We start from the raw sequence: 25,571 nt of genomic DNA, 5'->3' as shown, positions 1-25,571 counted from the left end.
CGCACGCGCATCAAGAAAACGCTTGTCTGACCTCTAGAACTGAGATAATGACACGAAACCTCGGTGGAGTATTATACAGGGTTATTACAAATGATTGAAGCGATTTCACAGCTCTACAATAACTTTATTATTTGAAATGTTTTCACAATGTTTTGCACACACATACAAAAACTAAAAAAGTTTTTTTAGGCATTCACAAATGTTCGATATGTGCCCCTTTAGTGATTCGGCAGACATCAAGCCGATAATCAAGTTCCTCCCACACTCGGCGCAGCATGTCCCCATCAATGAGTTCGAAAGTATCGTTGATGCGAGCTCGCAGTTCTGGCACGTTTCTTGGCAGAGGAGGTTTAAACACTGAATCTTTCACATAACCCCACAGAAAGAAATCGCACGGGGTTAAGTCGGGAGAGCGTGGAGGCCATGTCATGAATTGCTGATCATGATCTCCACCACGACCGATCTATCGGTTTTCCAATCTCCTGTTTAAGAAATGCCGAACATCATGATGGAAGTGCGGTGAAAGATGAAGTCGGTGCTGTCGGTCTCCAGTTGTGGCATGAGCCAATTTTCCAGCATGTCCAGATACACGTGTCCTGTAACGTTTTTTTCGCAGAAGAAAAAGGGGCCGTAAACTTTAAACCGTGAGATTGCACAAAACACGTTAACTTTTGGTGAATTGCGAATTTGCTGCACGAATGCGTGAGGATTCTCTACCGCCCAGATTCGCACATTGTGTCTATTCACTTCATCATTAAGAAAAAATGTTGCTTCATCACTGAAAACAAGTTTCGCACTGAACGCATCCTCTTCCATGAGCTGTTGCAACCGCGCCGAAAATTCAAAGCGTTTGACTTCGTCATCGGATGTCAGGGCTTGTAGCAATTGTAAACGGTAAGGCTTCTGCTTTAGCCTTTTCCGTAAGATTTTCCAAACCGTCGGCTGTGGTACGTTTAGCTCCCTGCTTGCTTTATTCGTCGACTTCCGCGGGCTACGCGTGAAACTTGCCCGCACGCGTTCAACCGTTTCTTCGCTCACTGCAGGCCGACCCGTTGATTTCCCCTTACAGAGGCATCCAGAAGCTTTAAACTGCACATACCATCGCCGAATGGAGTTAGCAGTTGGTGGATCTTTGTTGAACTTCGTCCTGAAGTGTCGTTGCACTGTTATGACTGACTGATGTGAGTGCATTTCAAGCACGACATACGCTTTCTCAGCTCCTGTCGCCATTTTGTCTCACTGCGCTCTCGAGCGCTCTGGCGGCAGAAACCTGAAGTGCGGCTTCAGCCGAACAAAACTTTATGAGTTTTTCTACGTATCTGTAGTGTGTCGTGACCATATGTCAATGAATGGAGCTATAGTGAATTTATGAAATCGCTTCAATCATTTGTAATAGCCCTGTACATGAGCCAACGATTAATTTTAAACAATCTCCCGAAAAAGCACACGTATACCTGCCGCCCTTCTTGCGGAAAATGGCTCGATTGTGAAACGGCTGAGGTGGTCACGCTGGCGTGAGCGGTCGGTGTATGAAGGTGAAGTCTCGTGGCCCGCGGCTCCTGGGCAGGCAGGTGTGTGCGCGGCGCCAGGCGGTATTAATAGTCCGCGGCAGGCCGGCCATGTTGCGAGCAGCGCCGCGGCGGGGGTTGGTGCCGCCGCGCCGCCGCCTCCTCTAGATCCGTAGCAGCGTCAGTCGGCGGCTTCCCGGTGTCACCGTCTCCAGCTACCGCCTCAGCCACAGGACAGGCAACGCGCAGCTGCGACCGCCGCCGCGTCGCTGCCAAACAAGTGAGTGTCGCTCTCGCGGCAACGCACCGGCCGCTCCACTGCTGCAGTTCGCGCTTCTGGCGCCCTTCCTGCCGATAAGAGGCCGAGACTGCTATACGTGTTCCTGTCCCCGAGCGGTCACGTAGAACGAGTGAGTGGAAGAGGGTGTCGTTGTTGTTGGTGTTGACGATACGATAACCAGTTTCGATAAGGATTGTGGCGGATGGGAATGGGAGGAAGCTGGAAGTGTTATCCGCAGCTGCAAATAAGACTGTGGAATGTGCCAAGGGAATCGACGTCAGAAATTTTAGACACGTGGAAAGAAGGCAAAAAAGGGAAAGCTTGTGGACGTCTAGCAGCGTCAGTTGTGAATCGTCATAGGATTACTTTCAGCCTCTTCGCTAGGACTAAACCTACGGAGGTAATCATCGGAATGATGACTGGTAATCAGGTGCGAATTCATGGTTCAGTTCTGAGGGGGGGGGGGGTTTCACGCTTTGTTACTGTCTCTCCGCTCCCCCAAGTATAATTTGCCGTCGCGATCATTTTTAACGTACCAGAGACGTCAACAATTTTGAGATTTATGGTGATAGTCTCGCAGATAGCTGCCATTATCTGTGGACTAACTAAAATATCTGTTTTCTTTTATAAGTTATAATTCGCATGTACATATACGTAGTTGGAATTTCAAAACATATATAGGTTAATTTGACTTCCTACTTTAAATGCACATTTTTGGTATTCGTAGTGTTAAATCTTGAATATGTAGATGGAACCTAAATTTAACAGCAATCGTCACAGAAAAAAAAATTGGAAAGGAATTCTAGTTTTGAAACATGTAAGCAAGCTCGTAATCTTTGTGTTTATATTCCTTTCACAACCAATTTACGTCTGAAGAAACACACAGAATACAAGGTCAAAGCAAAATTTTGCATTCCTAGAGGAGTGGAGTTGCGATGCAAACTGAAACGTTACATTCAGTGGACTCTTATGCCCATATTTCCTGAGCTGCGTCAAAGAAAAATCTTTATAATAGCACAGCCCGTACGACAAACGTACGTAGCACCTAATTTTCAAAAAAAGTCCAGAATTACTACAATTTTCAAATACCGTGTAATCTGAATCGTCATAAAATATTTTGTTTCCATCATCTGTGAATTCGTCAAGGATTTTGTAAATCATGTTCTCCAAACGTTTCTCCTTCTCCTTTTCATTGCGCATTTTGAACACAAAACCAGGCTAAAAGCACACAAAGCGTACGAAATTGAGACACCTAATGCCTATCAAGCAAAAGAAAATAACAAAGTTTCAAAAACGATGAATTGTTCAAATGATACCGCTACTGTCACCTACGAAACCTGCAGGCATCACGCATGATTCCGGGAGCGTAAAAATACGTTCAACACCGCATAAAATCGTCGAAAATAGCGTGACGTAATATTACGTCCTCCGCACGTTACCATTTCCGACAAGCGCCGTAATATTACGTCAGAAGCACCATGTGCCAGAAGTAGTAGTAGTAGTAATAATAATAATAATAATAATAATAATAATAATAATAACAAAACATTCGTATAAAATGTTTTAATACCCTCATAATAAATTGTTCTTCTTCTCTCACTTTTCTCACTACAGGTTAGTCGTTTTCTCCTTCCAGTAGTCTCCGTTACTCAAATCGAAAGCTGTTTTAGTTCTTCTCAGGTTCCACATTAACACCTTCTTAGGGCACCTGTCATTGCCCATTCTTTTAACATGCCCACCACTGCATAATTTCGTTCCAGCATCTACTCGTTATGGACTGTGCAGCTTCCATTTGTTCCAATATTTTAAGTGTTTTGATTTTATCTTGACGGTTGATCAGTAGATACCTTCTCTTAAAATCTAAATCCGCTGTCCTGATCTTGTACCTTCTTTTATCCGTAAGCGGCCACATTTCTGCAGATTCTCGATGAGACTATGGAATATCCGTTTCTTAGTTTGTTGAATTATACTATTGTTCCCAATCAGTCCATGCAGGGACTTCATAGTTACTTTGGTCTCAATATCTCCGTCGCAGGTTTCGCCACTGGATATAATACAACCCAAATATTTAAAATTATCACATTTACTAATCTTCCACTCTTCTAGAATTAATTCTTCCGTTTCTTGTTTGCCAATAAATATGCACTCTGTCTTGTCGAAGTTACGTTTGAGACCCCATCTTGGGTATTCCTTCTTGAATTTACCCAACGTATGTTCTGTGTCTTGTCCAGTGTTTGCGAAAATTTTCTGGTCATCTGCGAAAAGTAGTGAATGCATTCTGTCCTATTCAGTTAACATACCCATTCCAGAACAATTTTTGCACCATGCCTCCAGTGCTTGTCCTATTTATATATAAGAAAGTAAAGGGAATAGACCGCAACGATGCTTACATTTGGTGGTTTTCAAATTTTCTATTATTCTGTTTCCCATCTTTATTTTTGGTCCTGTCTCCTTATACATTTTTATAACCAAATTAATTCATTTATCATGTACCTTCGGTCTCTTCATGGCAGCTGCAATCTCAGATCTTGGGATGTTGGCGTAACCTTATTCTATATCCACAAGAGTCACGTGCATTTCCCTGTTACTAGCTCTGTTCTTTTCAACTGCTAATCTAAGACAGTGGAGTTGTCTAAACATGATCTACCAGCCCTAAAGCGACTTTGTTCCTCTGAGATATTTAAATAAAATGTATTCGCAATTGCGAATATGAGCAACCATCAACATAACGGTTGTAGTCACCGCATTGCCTGTTCCTTTGATTAGATTAGATTAGATTAATACTTGTTCCATGGATCATGAATACGACACTCCGTAATGATGTGGAACGTGTCAGGTTAATAAAAGATGTCTGTACAAGATATTACATTACACAAAATATTGCATGACACTAATGTTTAAGTTTTTTTTCCTTAATTTTCATCTAAAAATTCAGCCAATCAGTAGAAGGAATTGTCATCTAGAAATTCTTTTAATTTATTTTTAAATGTTAGTTGGCTATCTGTCAGGCTTTTGATGCTGTTTGGTAGGTGACCAAAGACTTTTGTGGCAGCATAATTTACACCTTTCTGTGCCAAAGTCAGATTTAACCCTTCATAGTGAAGATCATCCTTTCTCCTGGTGTTATAGCTATGCACACTGCTATTACTTTTGAACTGGGTTGGATTATTAACAACAAATTTCATAAGTGAATATATTTGCTGTGAGGATCCCTAGATCCTTAAATAGATGTCTGCAGGATGACCGTGGGTGGGCTCCAGCAATTATTCTGATTACACGTTTTTGAGCAATGAATACTTTTTTATTCAACGATGAATTACCCCAGAATATGATGTCATACGAAAGCAGTGAATGAAAGTAGGCATAGTAAGCTAATTTACTGAGATTCTTATCACCAAAATTTGCAATACCCCTAATAGCATACGTAGCTGAACTCAGACGTTTCAGCAGACCATCAATGGACACACCTAAGCTTGTCCAATGGAACTTTGCATCGTAATTCAAAGTAACACAGGCAGTGTAATATCGTGTCTGAGAAAATTGTCATATTCTCTTCAGTCTTTTATTTAAAGCTACTAGAGGAAAGCCCCATATTTAAGGAAGTTCGTTCCATTAGCTTCTACTCTCTTTTCATCTCTCTTCTTAAGTGTCCAGTTTTCGTATCAATAGAACAGTGCGGGCATAGCAGTAACTTTGTAGAACTTCAGTGCAGTATCTCTGTGAACTTTCTTCCAACGAAATTGTGTATATAGCTCCACAGAAATAGTCAAATACATCTAACTTATTTCATTATTTACTCCATATGTAACATTGCACCCTAAATATTTAAATGTATTAACTCTCTCTATCATCTGATTGTCAGTTTCGATCTTAACTCACATGGGCTGGTGATCTAAGAATGCCATTGACTTTGTGTTTGTTATAAGGATGTTCAGATTGTGTTCCCTATATATTTTACTTAAATTAAAACAGCTTCTATATAAAATATTTTAATATAATCATCACAATTAGCATAACTTCGAATAAGCTGTGATTCAGAGATATACAGTATCTGAAAAGCTTTGCCTGGAAATTTGAAAACTAGATGTGGCATACAAGTTATTTAAGAACATCAAATAACATCAACAAACTCGAATAACTTGACGTCATAATTTTCACATTATAATATCGTTGTGTCCAATCATTACTATTGGTACAGCTCTTAAAACTAAGGATGTAAACACAGGTCTACAAACTCTGTAAATGAGAGCAATGTAGTTACACATATGGTTATTCGTTTCACGGAAAAAAATTTAGAAATGTTTGTTGCATACCTCGTTTTTGTAATATATTTTTGATACAGTTTATTACAGTTTTCACCTTAAACTTAAATTATCGCACTCTGTTTTCCTCTTCTGAATATTGTTTGTTCCGTTTAGTGTTCATCCCTTTGATTGGAATAATTTCAGATTTTATTTTCCATTTCATTGTAGCGTCGTTGTCTGTGTTATTTTCCTTCACAAATTGTCGACAATGGTCTTTCAAATAAGTTTCAAAGAAAAACTTTAAATGAACACTGATTGGCTCTTCACTGCATTTCTCAGGAATTGTTAATTACTAATTTAAAAATAAAGCGTGAGATTGTTCACATTTAAGATTTTGCGCCATTATCACCCAGTAATCTCATAACATTAAAATACCCTGTCATACGGTAAACTGTGTTAACCTACAAACTAAACTTCCTTTCCAGATCTCAGCGGACTGACGGAGCTGTAGGCTGATGATAGGATATTCTAAAACAAAGATCTCCTATTTAGTGATAACGTTGCTGCCCCTCCCCATCCCATGATCGCTTTAGTCCATGATTTCAAACTGACTAGATTATACCTGTCGCCCCTACCTACGTTCATCACTGATGAATCGTCAGTGAATACGCACGATACACTATCGTCATTAGATTGTTAATTCGTTCAAAGTGAAAATCTTATACCAATACACTACACTGAAAATCTTTCTGCCCAAAACAAGAGAGGTGTACTCTACGCACAGTAAACAGTAATTTTTAGCTTCCGATAAAAAATAACAACTAAATACACTGCAAATAGTTAGTTACAAAATTATTTCGGTATATTGATGAGAATGTTAGGTTTAATTCCGAGTGAGTAACAAATATTCGGATACGAATTAAAAAATAATAAATAATTTATGCGTATGGTGTAACGGTATGGAATGTAAATGAATTTGTCTTGAGCCCAGGACACGAACTTTTTTGAATGTTAATTATATTATTTGCTTTGGAGATGAATTTTGTGAGGTTGACGACACCAAGTTCGCAACTTTTTCGAACCTACATCACGTTGTCTGATCTGGACATGAAGTGTTTGATTAATTACTCACAAGTCAAAGGTTAATGAATTTAACCATCAGCCTATTTTGCACTTTGATTTGTTTCCACAACAGGATTCTCCGTATGATACGTAAATCCTATTTACTGTAGTGTAAAAGATAAGTTACTGGTTATGTGCGTCTATACCGCTCGGCTCGTCTGCTAAAGGGCAGTGGCAACTTTACGACAACAATGAACACACGTTTCGGGAATGCGTTGCAGATTTCTGATGCGCTTTTAATCAAGCAATTTTCCAGACAATTGACGGGAAGTACTGTTACTAGTGAACTCTTGACTCGATGTATTCCTTTTATTAGACTTGTGGGATGAAATTCAAGTATTTTAGCAAGTGGCACAAACCTAAAATCGTGGAGTGTTTAACGGAAGAAAAGGCACTATGTTTTGTTCTTAACGTTTACAATCTCAGTAATATATAAAAATGGTTTGCGTCTGTATCTATTTACCAACACAAGCAATTGATTATGAGACTGTAGTTCACACTGACGTGTTATTCGTATGCAATCATTTCATATCTGATGATGGCGCAGATCTAATTGAAACTAATCATAAAAATTCTCTAGCTCGAGATGAAAATAAAATTTTTAATCATACTAACGATGTAGCTATCGCTATATCTTAATGACGATGATAATATTTCAAATTTATAATGTCGATGACGACAATGTTATGTAAAAAGTTGTGATCAGAATCTAGTTGCGACGTCTTTGAAAATTGTAGCATGATCATCATTTCTTACCATAAGTATACGATATTGCCTGTATTTTTAATATATTACGCACCAGTTGCTCTCATATAGTACCTAATGTTTCCACTCAGACATGTCACGTATCAGTAGTACAAGCACTTTCCTGTCAGAGAAACATGATGTAATTAACAACATGTTCAAATATTGACAGTTGCCTTTTGAGATATATTGCGTTCTTGCATTGCGTCATACCGCAGTAAAACGAATCTACTTAATAAACTGTAACTTCAACGTGCGACGACTTTTTCAACTGTGTACTGCATTTACACGTTCTGAATTGTATTAAATGATTTAAACATTAGAAATCGGTGACAAATCTGAATTGAAGAGAATTCCTTAGCGCAGTTCCAAAGTCTGGTCTGAGGCGCCATTATTCTTCATCTGACGTACAGAAGTCAAATTAGTCAATTCTGCAGATAACGCAAGTATCACAATTGAACGTATCAGGAATTTCGTAACAGTAACATTATGCTATCACAAAGTACCATATAAGAATTATTAGATGGTTTTCCGCAAAGAACGGTACTGAAGTTTAGAAGAAACGAGATGCATTTTTGTTTATGTTAGATACATTTAGTCCTTGATAGCTGTCCCAATGACAGAGTACACGAACAGGCGTTTACAATTAGTCAAGTCTCCTAAAATGATAACGTGTACATCAAAATGAAAAAGTATGAAAATGCTCACATACACATACCTCATGCAGCTTCTTAAACAAGTGAATTGAGTAGTTTTTATATTTAATGTCAATGTGACGGTTTGTTACAAACACATAAGTGCGTGTATTTTGCCTATTACAACTGAATAACGTTTAATAGAATGTCAATTACTACCAAGATGTAAAGTTTTCATTGTATAAAGACGTATAGCAGTAATAATCCGTCGCAGTATAAAAACAGAATTGTGATTCTTCGCTGAAGTTCTAGAATTAATATAAAATTACATTACTTAGTTTCCGCTCAAGCTGACTGAAAGCAACAATCGAGAAGTTACGCTACGACACATATAATTGTATTGAAGCGTTCAGCCTCTGATGTACAACCTATACGGAAGTTGACTTCAATAGTAAACTGTAAACAATTTTTCCGAGCAAATCCTTATATTTCACAGACCGGTTTTTCTCCTGAGTTGTAACACGTTTGGTGCAAACAATAACACACTATTTGCACCAGACGCAAGTATTTTGCAGATTATATCCACTCAGCTATAGATGAGTTGGGTTTATATGAAAATTACTTATGTTTAGTAATCCGCAAGGCGGCCTGACCACCATTAATACAAGTATCTGTGAAAACTATCAATGTAACTAACGGAAATAATGTTTTCATTGGGTGATTTCTGGTGCATTAGTAACATTATAGACAAGTGCAAAAAGTCCTAATTGAAAGATACTCCCCAGATTAAGATTTCGTTTCTTCTGTTTTTGTACTTGTTTGATTCATCAGGAAAGTCTCGCGGTATCTCGACCTCCCCCATCCTAACTAGTATGGCTTCCGAAATTACCGGTTAAGCGGAACCCAATTCGCACTTTTCTCATATCACATCCTGGAAGCCATGGGTTGGGGCAGACAGGCAGATGCAGTTTTTCTTGACTTCTGAAAGGCATTTAATTCATCGTCGAACCAACGCTTATCAACGGAGGTACGATCACATGGAGTATCAAACGCGATTTGTCATCGACAAATGTAGAAGTAACTTCAGGAATTCCCCAGTGAAGTGTGTTGGGAGAATTGCCGTTCATTTTGTACATCAATAACTAGGCAGACGTCTTAAATGTGACCTCACACTTTTTGCGGATGAAGCATTATCTAAAGTGCAGTACTATTTGAAAAAATCCGCATGAATATTGACAACTTGCTTTGAATGTTCAAAAACTATAAAATCTACACTTCGCAAAACAAGGAAATGTAGTTTCGTATAACTACAGTTTCTGCGAGTCTCAATTGAAATCAGTCAGTTCCTACAAATAACTGGGTGTAGCAATTTGTATATCTATGAAAAGGAATGATCACATTCGCTGAGAAGGAGGTGAAACAGGTGGTACTGGGAAAATGCTATCATTCTACAAAGGAAACTGCTAACAAAACACTGATGCGACTCATCGTAGATTATTTGCTTCTTATAGGCCAGCAAAGAATAGAACGGCAATGCTACTCTCATTCCAACATCATCATGCTTTATGCGGTAACGAAGCAAGTGACTTCAAGAGGAAATTACATTGCATTGCAATGCTACTAAAAGTGGTACCAACGCGCTGGAAAAGTTAATGATGCAATATACATGCTCAAGAACCATCAGAAGATGTTACATGAAATTCTTTTTCAATATGATTGATGTGTGAATACTTTAGTTCTCTGAACGACGAAAAATCCAATCTGGCAGCAAAAGAAGAAAAATCGCCGGTGTCTGTTCCTGCCTGCTTTGGGAGAAGAGATGGTGAGACCTCATATCGAACAAAGAGCAAAAAATTGGAAGAACTTGAGCAAACATGCCCTCAGTACGAGGAATACGATGGGTGTATCGGAAACTCAGGAAGCCCGAACAGCCGAAAAAAATCAAGGAAAGGGACGTGGAAGACACTGCCGATGTGAATCAAGAAAAGACAGGGAGTGTAACGAATATAATCATTGTGTTAAGGTAATCATGTAGTTTGCAAAAATTGTTACAACTGATGCTGTTTTCAATTAAATTGTCTCTTTGGCAATAAAAGAAATAGATCTACATAAAATTGTAACATTTCCATTAGTTTTGATTTTAAAATACTGTACTTGAAATAAACCTGAATAAAAACGTAATTTAATATATATTTCAGTACTTTACTCGGTAACTAATATCCGAAACTATGATAGAATGTATCTTGCAATCATAATAAAGTTTACATTATAATTTGTAATATGAAATACGGCTGAAACTTAAAAAAAATGTACAGGGTATAAAATGTAACCACTCATTAAAGTTGAAAATATTTTAGCTCAGTAGATCAAAAGTTAAGCATTCATTCTTCTGGTGCTCCGTACTCAAATTGAACGGGAAGAAACTCTAATACGTGGCACAGTGCGAGGAAACCTGTGCATACGGTTCATAGTGGTTTGCGGAGTAGTGGTTGTAAATGTAGATGAACTAGTTGCTTCGATTTGTGGGTATAACGGGAAAAAATAATTAAAAGTGTTGTAAAACTGTCATTGATGCTGTGCAGGTCGTTCGAAGGGATAAATATGGCTGCGGCGAAATGGAGCTCTAATTTACTTTATAGTAAGTGGATGGAGTACCTACATTACGAGAGGTATTTAGGGAGGGGACATAATGGCGCACTGGAGAGGTTTTGCGCGAACATTTAAATGACCGCATTGTGAGTCTAATGAAGCGGCGTGGAATACGGCTCTGGCGCGCTGCCTTGACAGCCCTGCGTGACGAGGGAAGAGTCCACAGCGTAATCCCGCACCTACTGCTGCTTGCTGCTGCTGCTGCTGCTCGTAGTTCTCTCACAGCAGCAGTTCTATTCTCTTTCTGCGGCGGTTTTTGTTTCTCGTTTCATCGACTGACTGATAGTAAGACCCAAAAGGCAGTTCCAAGACAGGCGCATTCAAAAGTAAAGTTTATGGGAAGTACTTAGTTCAATGTTCAAAGTATCACTTGTACACTTCATCGTAATGACGTAAAGTGAGTCATGTTAAATTAACGTTACACATTCATGTGTAGGTATGACTACAAGCTGACCATTTACAAGTAGTTTTTTTTACTTTGTTTATTCTTTAATACACTGCGAATTAGTAATTCATACCCTAACCTGCCTTCTTGTTCTGTTGACTACAATATTAGCAGCAGTAAAAAAAAAAATACAGACTTCTCAAAACCTCACTTTGCGTATCTTCGCATACTGAAAAATGATCAAGTGCAGGTAAAAATAAACAAAGGTAATGTGTTGTATTTAACTTGCAGTTAGATGGATTGTTGTCTGGCTTGTTTTAGTATATCTCATCCTCTTGCGAGAGACAGTTGGGTCTTGATTTTAAAATATGTACGGCGAACTAATATAGATACTGGAAGCGACTTTGTATTAACTCCACTTTTTAATGTGCATTAAAAAATACACTTTTTCCCTGTTTCAGCGTGTACAATACTGACCAATTCTTAGCGCCATAACATCGCAGTTTTACAACTCTACAGCACCTCTGCATGTCCCACATTCAGAAAACTTACAAGTGATTAACTGCTCACGGAAAATAAAAAGTCTTTCAAATTATTTTTCAAAACAGTTACGGAAGCATCAAGTACATCCTAATAATTATAAATGTAAATAACTTCAAATACAATGAAAATTTGGAAACGCATCGAATACATAAAAGTAATTTTTTCTGAAGAATAACGATTTTTTATGATAAATTCATGGTTTATTTTTGTAACGTTATGAGGTTACCTTAGTTATGTTGCTAAAACAACAAAAACGCATTATTGTAATTTGTATTCTCTTGGATCATGTTGTAAATTTATCTGTATAGTATTCTACATTATGTGACAAGAAAAAAAGGTGCACTGGCCAGTTCCATTACAATACCCACACTCTGTTACAAACTGCAAAAACAGAAGTTATTCTATGAAACAGAAGGAGTTGCCAGAGAGAAGCTTTATCGGTTTGTTTTCAAATTTAACTTTGCTCTCTGTCAGACCGTTTGTGACATTGGGTGAGCGACAAAAAAAATTGGTGGCAGTATTAAGCATCTCTTTCTGCGATAAAGACAACCTTAATGTGGCCTAGTGAATGTCACCTTTTCTTCTGGTACTGTAATGAACCGCTATGGATTATTTACAACAAACTTCACGAGAGAATAAATATACTGTAAAGCAGTAGTCAGAATGCCTAATTCCTTAGACATATGTCTAAAAGATGGTCGTTTGTGAGCAATAAATATTATACTTACAGCATTTTTTCACAGACTTCGCAAAACTTCACTTTGTGTATCTTTTCTCAAAGATGACTTACTCTATAACATTATTCCATATGACATTATTGAATCAAAATCTGCAAAATATGGCAATTTGCTGATTTGTTTCTCCCTAAGATTTGAAGTGATTCGAAGTGCAAATATGGCTGACCGAAGATTCTTTAGGTGTTCCAAATGCTGTGTTTTCCTGTTTAATTTCCCACCAATATTGTCACGTAGAAGAAGGTGTAATTAGATGAATGACGAGCACTAACTTCAGTTAACGAAGGTTTGTTCAGCACTTGCACATCCATGAGTGCGGAGCGAACTGCCTCTGGCCAGAACACATACAGAATATTCCAGTGCAATGATTCATGACATTTGTGGATACTTTTAGAATATACTCGAACCGAATACACAAATTAAAATTTCAGAGTTCAGGTGAGTTTTGAACTCACGGCCCTCCATGCAACGGTCTAGTAATCATAACCACTACACCACGGTGACTGCGCTACTCACAAGGGAACCTCCCCATCGCACCCCCCTCAGATTTAGTTATAAGTTGGTACAGTGGATAGGCCTTGAAAAACTGAACACAAATCAATCGAGTAAACAGGAAGAAGTTGTGTGGAACTATAAAAAAAATTAGTAAAATATACAAACTGAGTAGTCCACGCGAAGATAGGCAACATCAAGGACAATGGGACTCAAGGACCGCCGTGGTCCCGTGGTTAGCGAGAGCAGCTACGTAACGAGAGGTCCCAGGTTCAAGTCTTCCCTCGAGTGAAAAGTTTAATTTTTTATTTTCAGTATATGTGACAAACTCTTATGTTTTCATCACTTTTTTGGGAGTGATTATCACATCCACAAGAAAACCTAAATCGGGCAAGGAAGAAGAATCTTTTTACCCATTCGCTAAGTGTACAAGTTAGGTGGGTCGACAACATTTTCCTGTCATGTGACGCACATGCCGTCACCAGTGTCGTATAGAATATATCAGACGTGTTTTCCGGTGGAGGATTCGGTTGACCTATGACCTTGCGATCAAATGTTTTCGGTTCCCATTGGAGAGGCGCGTTCTTTCGTCTACTAATCGCACGGTTTTGCGGTGCGGTCGGAAAACACAGACACTAAACTTATTACAGCGAACAGAGACGTCAATGAACGAACGGAAAGATCATAACTTGCGAAAATAAAGAAAGTAAAATTTTTAGTCGAGAGAAGACTTGAACCAATGACCTCTCACTCCGCAGCTGCTCACGCTAACCACGGGACCACGGTGCTCCTGAGCTCAGAATCTCCTTGATGTTGCCTATCTTGCGCATGAACTACTCAGTTTGTATATTTTACTAATTTTTTTCATAGTTCCACACAACTTCTTCCTGTTTTCTCCACTGATCTGTGTTCAGTTTTTCAACGCCTATCCACTGTGCCAACTTATAACTAAATCTGAGGGGGGTGCGATGGGGAGGTTCCCTTGTCAGCTTCTTCTGCGACAATAGGAACACCTAAATTTTGAAATTGCCACCCTACTTCTTATTTTATCACCATGTATTACAATTATCATTGGTGTAGTGCCTCTACATGTGCAGAACTGAATATGTCGTGTATTTTTGAAATTGAGAGCGACACTATTCGCAGTAAACCACTCAAAAACACGAGCACTTTCAAGAACATTATTTACTATTTCTTCTGTTGCTGTATGTATGTTTCGATTGATTGCAATAAGAGTGTTGCCCAAAAAAGAAAGAACTAATACTGCTTTTTGTACAATAACGAAAAAAAACGCAACGCCGAAAGTCGGTAGGGTGTTTCTACCTCTGCAAGATGATGTATATTCATATTTCGCGCCAGTCGCATAAGAGTGGCGCTGGTAGCGCCACAATAATGATACAAATCAGGTTTGCTTTAAATGAGCAGTCGTGAACGTTAGTTACCCTTGAAATTGGACGTGGTGAGTTGATATTAGTCAACAATGCGTTTAAGGAGACAAAGACGCCGTTATCAACACCTCACTAAGTTTGAACGAGGTCGTGTAGTATGGCTACGAGCAGCTGTATGTTCCTTCTGCGATATTGCCGAAAGACTTGGCACGAATGTAGCCATTGTACATGATTGTGGCAGCTGTGGTCACGAGAACGTATGGTCGCAAGAAAACCGGGTCTAGACGTGCGCGTGGAACTACCGAAACGGAAGACCATCGTGTTCGTTACATGGCTCCGGTGCACCGTACTGCATATACAGCAGCAATCTGAACAGCAGTTGACGCCACAGTGACACAGGGAACTGTTGCAAATCGGTTACTTCAAGAACTGCTCCAAGTAGACGCCCTATAGCAAGCATTCCACTGACCCTAAACCACCACCATTTGCGACTTCAGCGGTGTCAAGCGAGAGCTCATTGGAGACCAGGTTGGAGGTCTGTTGTGTTTTCTGAAGAAAGCTGGTTCTGCCTCGGTGCCAGTGATGGCTGTGAGTCGGTTAGAAGGAGACTGGTCGAGGGCATGCAACCAACCTGTAGCGTGCTAGACATTGTTGTTGTTGTGGTCTTCAGTCCAGAGACTGGTTTGATGCAGCTCTCCATGCTGCTTTATCCTGTGCAAGCTTCTTCATCTCCCAGTACCTACTGCAGCCTACATCCTTCTGAATCTGTTTAGTGTATTCATCTCTTGGTTTCCCTCTATGATTCTTGCTCTCCAATACTTAATTGTCGATCCCTTGACGCCTCAGAATATGTCCTACCAAACGATCCCTTCTTCTGGTCAATTAGTGCTACAAATTTCTCTTCTCCCCAATTCTATTCAATACCTCCTCATTAGTTATGTGATCTACCCATCCAATCTTCAGCATTCTTCTGTAGCACCACATTTCGAAAGCTTCTATTCTATTCTTGTCCAAACTGTTTATCGTCCACGTTTCACTTCGATACATGACTACACTCCATACAAATACTTTCAGAAACGACTTCCTGACACTTAAATCTATACTCGATGTTAACAAATTTCTCTTCTTCAGAAACGCTTTCCTTGCCATTGCCAGTCTACATTTTATATCCTCTCTACTTCGACCATCATCAGTTATTTTGCTCCCCAAATAGCAAAACTCCTTTACTACTTTAAGTGTCTCATTTCCTATCTAATTCCCTCAGCATCACCCGACTTAATTGGACTACATTCCATTATCCTCGTTTTGCATTTGTTGATGTTCATCTTATATCCTCCTTTCAAGACACCGTCCATTCCGTTCAGCTGCTCTTCCAGGTCCTTTGCTGTCTCTGACAGAATTACAATATCATCGGCGAACCTCAAAGTTTTTATTTCTTCTCCATGGATTTTTATTCCTACTCCGATTTTTTCTTTTGTTTCCTTTACTGCTTGCTCAATATACAGATTGAATAACATCGGGGATAGGCTACAACCCTGTCTCACTCCCTTCCCGACCACTGCTTCCCTTTCATGCCCCTAGACCCTTATAACTGCCATCTGGTTTCTGTACAAATTGTAAATAGCCTTTCGCTCCCTGTATTTTACCCCTGCCACCTTCAGAATTTGAAAGAGAGTATTCCAGTCAACATTGTCAAAAGCTTTCTCTAAGTCTACAAATGCTAGAAACGTAGGTTTGCCTTTCCTTAATCTAGCTTCTAAGATAAGTCGTAGGGTCGGTATTGCCTCACGTGTTCCAACATTTCTACGGAATCCAAACTGATCTTCCCCGAGGTCGGCTTCTACCAGTTTTTCCATTCATCTGTAAAGAGTTCCTGTTAGTATTTTGCAGCCATGGCTTATTAAACTGATAGTGCGGTAATTTTCACATCTGTCAACACCTGCTTCGCTGCCAGTGATGGCCGTGAGTCGGTTAGAAGGAGACCGGTTGAGGTCCTGCAGCCAACCTGTCTGCGTGCTGGACATATTGGACCTAAGCCTGGAGTTAGGATCTGGGGTGCGGTGCTCTGCAGAAATGATTAGCGTTTGAATCACGTCGGTCCGTGGGTTCAAGGTCAACACTGATGTCGCGCCGCAACACCACCTACCGGTAAAATGTGCCTGCGGCTCTTGTTGTTGCCATAAATCGAAGTAAAGGATCGGAGTGACCTGAGAAGACATGCAGGACACCTCGCAGACGTATGTGCATACCGTACTGTCACATCAGTGAGTTTGAAAGAAGACGCATTATTGGCATGAGAGAATGTGGTGCATCCATACTCCTGCTAGTGTGCGACAAAGTGTTTAGCCAGTGCTTCGGGAGTGTGCAGAATCGTTCACGAAAGGCCGTAGAGCTCGACGAGATGGGTCAGGTCGCATCACCCAGACCACCCTCCGTAAGCATCGGCACCTCCTCCGAATGGCACTCCAGAACAGCCCTGCGTCCTCATCGGCTCTGGTGCAGCGGTACAACAGTGTAACACTATCAGAGATGACAGTCAGCCGCTGTTTGCTACGGCATGGTTTACGTTCAAAATGGTTCAAATGGCTCTGAGCACTATGGGACTTAACATCTATGGTCATCAGTCCCCTAGAACTTAGAACTACTTAAACCTAAGGACAGCACACAACACCCAGTCATCACGAGGCAGAGAAAATCCCCGACCCCGCCGGAAATCGAACCCGGGATCCTGGGCGTGGGAAGTGAGAACGCTACCGCACGACCACGAGCTGCGGACCATGGTTTACGTGCGCGTCGTCAAATCCACCGCCTACCTTTGACGAATATGCAGAAACATGGCAGACGGCAACTGCGTATGGAACGACGTCAGTGGGGACAGGAATGGCGTCAGATAGTGTTTTCGGGCGAATCCAGATTCTGTTTGTGTTGTGTCTAGACAAGACAGTCTAGACACAGGGTGAGGTTACCGAAGGGCACGCGTACACACACGCCGGCTGGAGTGAAGTCTGGAACAGGATACTTTAGAAGGCACTAAAGAAAAGTACGTATCGTCGGTTAATACTCAACTTTAATGCGTCATTGTGGTACATCGCTCTTGACTATACAATTTAGACTCTCTCCAGATATGGTTAATGGCACCTTGCTAGGTCGTAGTCATGGACTGAGCTGAAGGCTATTCTAACTGTCTCTCGGCAACTGAGAGAAAGGCTTCGTCAGTGTAGTCGCTAGCAAAGTCGTCGTACAACTGGGGCGAGTGCTAGTCCGCCTTTCTAGACCTGCCATGTGGTGGCGCTAGGTCTGCAAGTATTGACAGTGGCGACACGCGGGTCCGACATGTACTAATGGACCGCGGCCGATTTAAAGCTACCACCTAGCAAGTGTGGTGTCTGGCGGTGACACCACAGTTTGTTTGAAAATGATGGTCACATTTTGGTTCGCCACAGACAAGGGGAGCAGCATCACGGTGACTGCGTTAGCACAAGACATAGAGCGGCATCTCAAGCCCTTATGGTGCGGGATGCTATTGGGTACAACCACAAATCACAGTTGGTGCGGGTCCAGGGCACAGTAACCAGTGTGACCTACGAGAGTGACATCCTGTGACCCGTAACCACGGTCTTTCTGCACAACACCCCAGCTGCCATTTTTCAGCAAGGCAATGCACCATCATATGTTGCTGCACGAACATGTCCCTTCTTGGTATCACACGACGTCAGCCTTTTGCCCATGCCCGCCAGATCACCAGACTCGTAGCCAATCGAAATTGTGTGGGATACGGTGAAACGACAGGTGGAGTGTTGTGACCCAATGCCAACCATTACAGATGAACTTCAGAAGCTGGTGAATGCAGCATGGACGGCTATGCCACAGGACGTCATTCGCGCCTGATACGCGTCGTCAGGGCCCATGGCGGACCCTGTGCCTACTTGACAAAAGGGCACAGGCTGCACCGAGGTGACTGAAATGCTAATCACTGCTGCAGAACATACTAATGTACATGAAATGATCGTATGGCATTGTTGACCGGGAGGCCGCATGCAGGGGAGTACGGCCGCAAGTCCTTTTGTTGTTGTTGACACCAGTTCGGCGACTTGCGAGTCAATGATGATGAAGGACACAGAATACTCAGTCATCTCGAGGCAGAGAAAATCCTTGACCCCGCCGGGAATCGAACCTGGGACCCCATGCGCGGGAAGCGAGCACGCTACCGCAAGACCACGAGCGGGGGACCACTAACGTACATGTCCTGTGAATATGAAAGTCTTACCTCCAGTCCCGCGCATGGGGTCCCAGGTTCGATTCCCGGCGGGGTCAAGGATTTTCTCTGCCTCGAGATGACTGAGTATTCTGTATCCTTCATCATCATTGACTCGCAAGTCGCCGAACTGCCGTCAGCAACAACAACAAAAGGACTTGCGGCCGAACTCCTCCGCATGCGGCCTCCCGGCCAACAATGCCATACGATCATTTCATGTACATTAGTATGTTCTGCAGCAGTGATAAGCATTTCAATCACCTCGGTGCAGCCTGTGCCCTTTTGTCAAGAAGGCACAGGGTTCGCCATGGGCCCTGACGACGCGTATCAGGCGCGAATGACGTCCTGTGGCATAGCCGTCCATGCTGCATTCACCAGCTTCTGAAGTTCATCTGTAATGGTTGGCATTGGGTCACAACACTCCACCTGTCGTTTCACCGTATCCCACACAGTTTCGATTGGCTACGAGTCTGGTGATCTGGCGGGCATGGGCAAAAGGCTGACATCGTGTGATACCAAGAAGGGACATGTTCGTGCAGCAACATATGATGGTGCATTGCCTTGCTGAAAAATGGCAGCTGGGGTGTTGTGCAGAAAGACCGTGGTTACGTGTCACAGGATGTCACTCTCGTAGGTCACAATGGTTACAGTGCCCTGGACCCGCACCAACTGTGATTTGTGGTTGTACCCAATAGCATCCCGCACCATAAAGGCTTGAGATGCCGCTCTATGTCTTGTGCTAACGCGTTATGTTTTTTATCAACATCAGTGTTGTTACTTGGCTTGGACTCTAATGACTCAAAATGGGAGAAAAATGGCATAATTAGTCTAATTTGGTATCAATAACTTCTTTATTGTTAATATACATCGAGTGGACAAAAGTCATGAGAAGGCGCTGGTCGTAAAGTTAAAACATTGCGAACGGATCAAAAGTTGACTCGTGTTTCACGCGCCATCTGTTACGGACGGATCTCGAGAACTCTGTTTTCTACACGCTCTCTGCAGAGGCCATCCAGTGTGATATATATTTTAACTACTTCGTCTATTTAGGTGTTTACACCAGTAACCAATTTGTCAAATGTGGTTGTTTCACGCCGGCCGCGGTGGCCGAGCGGTTCTAGGCGCTTCAGTCTGGAACCGCGCGACCGCTACGGTCGCAGGTTCGAATCTTGCCTCGGGCATGGATGTGTGTGATGTCCTTAGGTTAGTTAGGTTTAAGTAGTTCTAATTTCTAGGGGACTGATGACTACAGATATTAAGTCCCATAGTGCTCAGAGCCATTTGAACCATTTGGTTGTTTCACGTACGTATGTGCTTCTTTAGCATTTTGACTATATCTTGATATTTCAAGTAGTTGCTGTGTTCATCTTGAAGTGCCTCCTCCCTTTAGAGGTGACCCTATTCAGAAAACGGTAAGAAATAAACGAACCTGAAATACTTCCGACGGTGTCTGACATTGGTTATTCAGATATTCCTAGCGAAAATGAGGATCCTGGTGACTGAGTGATTTTTTTTATCTTTCTAAGAACGATTTCAGTGACTTGTAAAGAAGCATGAGGCGGTAGTGTTTTCAACTGATTCCGACAATAACGATGAAGGTGATTCTGTCCTCGTGAATGAGTCGTTTTGTAATAATGTTAACCCTTTAGAGACGGCACCAGTGCAAAAGTGAGACTCTGGGACCGTCAGAGGTGATCTAATAGCGAGTCGCTCCTTCGCAAGCCTCAAAACTGCAGCACGTCGAGGGATGGATCCTCCGAGTTGTTGCAATCGTTCTGGAGAGATATTGGTCCAGACATCTTACTGCGCTGCCCGCAACTGTTCTTGCGTAGTTGGTGCTGAGTTCATTGAGAGAACACGGCTATCGATAGTATCTCATAGACGGTATCATGCTCGATTCCATGGGAGTGATTGCGCCCGACGACCGTGATGTAATCCAGGACAGTCAGAAGGTCAGCATATGTCGTAATGTCACCTGTCTTTCTTATTGCATTGCAGATCTAGATTTCAACTGACAGTGCAGCTATCATGAGCGCATCACATGTAGTCATGTAACTGAACGTAATTATAACGGCAGATGTTCCAATCTAACTCAGGCTTGTACAAGCATTAATCAAACTCGGACAGATGCCGACCGCCTTTCTGTCAGAGATGGTAGTTTGCACTAAGATCTGGTGATCAGGGGGGCAAGCCTAGGTTGTGAATTACGAGACCCGCGTGCAACCAGATAACGGCGGCACATCGCTCTGTCCTGTTGCAACACCTCCACATGGGTGCTCTGTGTCAGAAAGAAAGCAAACGTTGTGAAAGGATGTACAAGTAACGTGCACCTGTCATTGTCCTCCGTTCGGACAATGGAGCCTAACTGCGACGATGCGAACACAACCGAGACCGTAACACTGTGCCACGTCTTGCCTGCACACAATCTTGTTGACACACAGGATCCATGCCCGCCCCAATAGTGGTCAGCGTGACGGATTGCCGTCCTATGGGCCCAGGTTCGTTTCCCGGCTGGGTCGGAGGTTTTATCCGCTCAGGGACTGGGTGTTGTCTTCATCATAATTTCATCCCCATCCGGCGCGCAGGTCGCTCATTGTGGCGTCGAATGTAATAAGATCTTCACCAAAGCGGCCGGAATTGCCCCGCAAGGGGCCTTCCGGCCAATGACGTGAAACGCTCATTTACATTTCCACAGGATCCATAGCTTTATGGACCATACGCTGCACTCCACGCGCCCATCAGCTCTATGCAACTGAAACTGGGATTCATTAAACTGCGCTAAACGCCGCCCCTGACCCATGGTCCAATGACGATATTTTCGGAGCGATGCCAGCCCCAGAGCTCTGTGTCCAGATAATATAAAATATGTCACCAGTTGGTCGCGGACTGCTGTCTCCGTAGAATCGTGGCGGAAATGGGTCCCGTTGTATCCGGCATTCAAACTTACTGTGTGAAAAAACGAAGCAAAAAAGAAAGGAGGGAGGAAACTAATAAAACTTTACGGGTTGAGAGAGCATGTGATGCAATTTTAATGGACACAACATCGAGACAAATTTATAAGGAATTTGGCAGTATGAGCTCACTTATCAGCATGACGTTGCACCCAGTTTGGTCTGGATGGATGCACTGATTCGGTTGAGAACGGTTTCATAAAGCAATTGTGTCCTCTCCGGAGACCAGCAGCCCACAACTTTTGAAATTGGGCCTTGATGCATGGAGTACTGCCACTGGTACAGAGTTCGAGCTGGTCACATGGTAATTCTATTGGGGACAGACCTGTTGGCCTTGCTAGTCACGGGAGTATCTCTACAGCTTGCAGACAATTCGTAGAGACATGTCCCATCTGTGAACGGGCATTGTCCTGTTGAAAAGTGAGACCACGATACTGCGCGAGAGAGGTAACGCATAACGACGCAGTATGCCGCTGAACGGACAGAGTTCCCCGCAGTCACTTCCACCTGTGACCTGAAGTCGTACACGATGGCTCTTCACGCCCTGAAACCTGATGTAACACCACTGAACTTTCCAAAACAATGGAAGCATTCTATCTTTAACCAGGTCGCCGCCATTCTCGCCGACGATGGTCATCTGGGGTTGTCCCAATATTGTAATACGCCATTCATCAACAGTCCATGTTTTCTGGCCAAGACAAACACTGAATGCAACCGTTTATGTTGTGGTGTTAATGGTAGCATACGCATGGTAATGTGATTCCCTAGTCCAGCTGCAGGGAGTCCATTACTTGGTCAGGGACGGCTGACGCAGACATGAATGGGTGCTTGTTGCACAATACGGGGATCCACCCTTGTGTTCAGACGTGGAGTACGCTGATGCATTAGCTCCATACTTAAACATCATATACAAGGTGTTACAAAAAGGTACGGCCAAACTTTCAGGAAACATTCCTCACACACAAAGAAAGAAAATATGTTATGTGGACATGTGTCCGGAAACGCTTACTTTCCATGTTAGAGCTCATTTTATTACTTCTTTTCAAATCACATTTATCATGGAATGGAAACACACAGCAACAGAACGTACCAGAGTGACTTCAAACACTTTGTTACAGGAAATGTTCAAAATGTCTTTCGTTAGCGAGGATACATGCATCCACCCTCCGTCGCACGGAATCCCTGATGCGCTGATGCAGCCCTGGAGAATGGCGTATTGTATCACAGCCGTCCACAATACGAGCAAGAAGAGTATCTACATTTGGTACCGGGGTTGCGTAGACGAGAGCTTTCAAATGCCCCCATAAATGAAAGTCAAGAGGGTTGAGGTCAGGAGAGCGTGTAGGCCACGGAATTGGTCCGCCTCTACCAATTCATCGGTCACCGAATCTGTTGTCGAGAAGCGTACGAACACTTCGACTTAAATGTGCAGGAGCTCCATCGTGCATGAACCACATGTTGTGTCGTACTTGTAAAGGCACATGCTCTAGCAGCACAGGTAGAGTATCCCGTATGAAATCATGATAACGTGCTCCATTGAGCGTAGGTGGAAGAACATGGGGCCCAATCGAGACATCACCAACAATGCCTGCCCAAACGTTCACAGAAAATCTGTGTCGATGACGTGATTGCACAATTGCGTGCGGATTCTCGTCAGCCCACAGATGTTGATCGTGAAAATTTACAATTTGATTACGTTGGAATGAAGCCTCATCCGTAAAGAGAACATTTGCACTGAAATGAGGTTTGACACATTGTTGGATGAACCATTCGTAGAAGTGTACCCGTGGAGGCCAATCAGCTGCTGATAGTGTCTGCACACGCTGTACACGGTACGGAAACAACTGGTTCTCCCGTAGCACTCTCCATACAGTGACGTGGTCAACGTTACCTTGTACAGCAGCAACTTCTCTCAGGCTGACAATAGGGTTATCGTCAACTGCACGAAGAATTGCCTCCTCCATTGAAGGTGTCCTCGTCGTTCTAGGTCTTCCCCAGTCGCGAGTCATAGGCTTGAATGTTCCGTGCTCCCTAAGACGCCGATCAATTGCTTCGAACGTCTTTCTGTCGGGACACCTTCGTTCTGCAAATCTGTCTCGATACAAACGTACCGCGCCACGGCTATTGCCCCGTGCTAACCCATACATCAAATGGGCATCTGCCAACTCCGCATTTGTAAACGTTGCACTGACTGCAAAACCACGTTCGTGATGAACACTAACCTGTTGATGCTACGGACTGATGTGCTTGATGCTAGTACTGTAGAGCAATGAGTCGCATGTCAACACAAGCACCGAAGTCAACATTACCTTCCTTCAATTGAGCCAACTGGCGGTGAATCGACTAAGTACAGTACATACTGACGAAACTAAAATGAGCTCTAACATGGAAATTAAGCGTTTCCAGACACATGTCCACATAACATCTTTTCTTTATTTGTGTGTGAGGAATGTTTTCTGAAAGTTTGGCCGTACCTTTTTCTGACACCCTGCACAACCGTTCGCTCGAGGAAAGATCCGTACCGAAAGACTGGGAAGTTTCACAGGTCACACCAATACTCAAGAAAAGTAGTACGAGTAATCCACTAAATTACAACCCATATCGTTAACGTCGATATGCAGCAGGATTTTGCAACATATATTGTGTTCAAACATTATCAATTACCGTGAAGAAAACTGTCTATTGACACACAGTCAACATGGACTTAGAAAACATCATTCCTGTGAAACACAACTAGCTCTTTAGTCACATGAAGTGTTGAGTGCTATTGACAAGGGATTTCAGATCGATTTCCGTACGGCTATTGACACTGTACCACACAAGCGGCTTGTAGTGAAATTGCGTGCTTATGGAATATCGCGACAGTTATGTGACTGGATTTGTGATTTCCTGTCAGAGAGGTCACAGTTTGTAGTAATTGACGGAAAGTCATCGAGTAAAACAGAAATGATATCTGGCGTTCCCCAAGGTAGTGTTATAGACCCTTTGCTGTTCCTTATCAATATAAACGATTTGGGAGACAATCTGAGCTGTCGCCATAGGTTGACTGCAGCTGACGCTGTCATTTATTGACTAATAAAGTTGCAAAACGATTAAGAAAAGATATCTGAATGGTGCGAAAATTGGCAGTTGACCCTAAATGACGAAAAGTATGAGGTCATCCACATGAGTGCTAAAAGGAATCCGTTAAACATCAGCTACACGATAAATCAGTCTAATCTAAAGGCCGTAAATTCAACTAAATACCTAGGTATTAAAATTATGAATAACTTACATTGGAAGGAACAAATAGAACATGTTGTGGGGAAGGCTCACCAAAGACTGCGTTTTATTGGCAGGACACTTAGAAAATGTAACAGATCTACTAAGGAGACTGCCTACACTACGCTTGTCCGTCCTCTTTTAGAATAGTGCTGCGCTGTGTGTGATCCTTACCAGATAAGTCTGACGGAGTACACCGAAAAAGTTCAAAGAAGGGCAGCACATGTTGTATTATCGCGAAATATGGGAGAGAGTGTCACAAAAATGATACAGGATTTGGGCTGGACATCATTAAAAGAAAGCCATTTTTCGTTGCGACAGAAACTTCTCACGAAATTCCAATTACCAACTTTCTCCTCCGAATGCGAAAATATTTTGTT

The 25,571-nt window shown here is 42.3% G+C and overlaps 1 protein-coding gene across 1 annotated transcript in view; it reads left to right on the top strand.

Annotated features, from left to right (window-relative positions):
- The first annotated feature begins 1,690 nt into the window (after positions 1 to 1,690).
- The window catches only part of LOC126094587 (myosin light chain kinase, smooth muscle-like), a 390,310-nt gene continuing 366,429 nt past the window's right edge, over positions 1,691 to 25,571 (top strand). Inside the window, exon 1 of the mRNA XM_049909052.1 lies at positions 1,691 to 1,788. The gene's annotated coding sequence lies outside the window, so the exon portion shown is untranslated. The remainder of the gene's footprint in view (positions 1,789 to 25,571) is intronic.

Source organism: Schistocerca cancellata, chromosome 8 (assembly GCF_023864275.1).
Source record: "Schistocerca cancellata isolate TAMUIC-IGC-003103 chromosome 8, iqSchCanc2.1, whole genome shotgun sequence".
In the NCBI taxonomy this organism is placed as follows: Eukaryota; Metazoa; Arthropoda; class Insecta; order Orthoptera; family Acrididae; genus Schistocerca; species Schistocerca cancellata.
The sequence above is the reverse complement of the archived record's forward strand: the minus strand, read 5'-3'. Positions and strand labels throughout refer to the sequence as shown.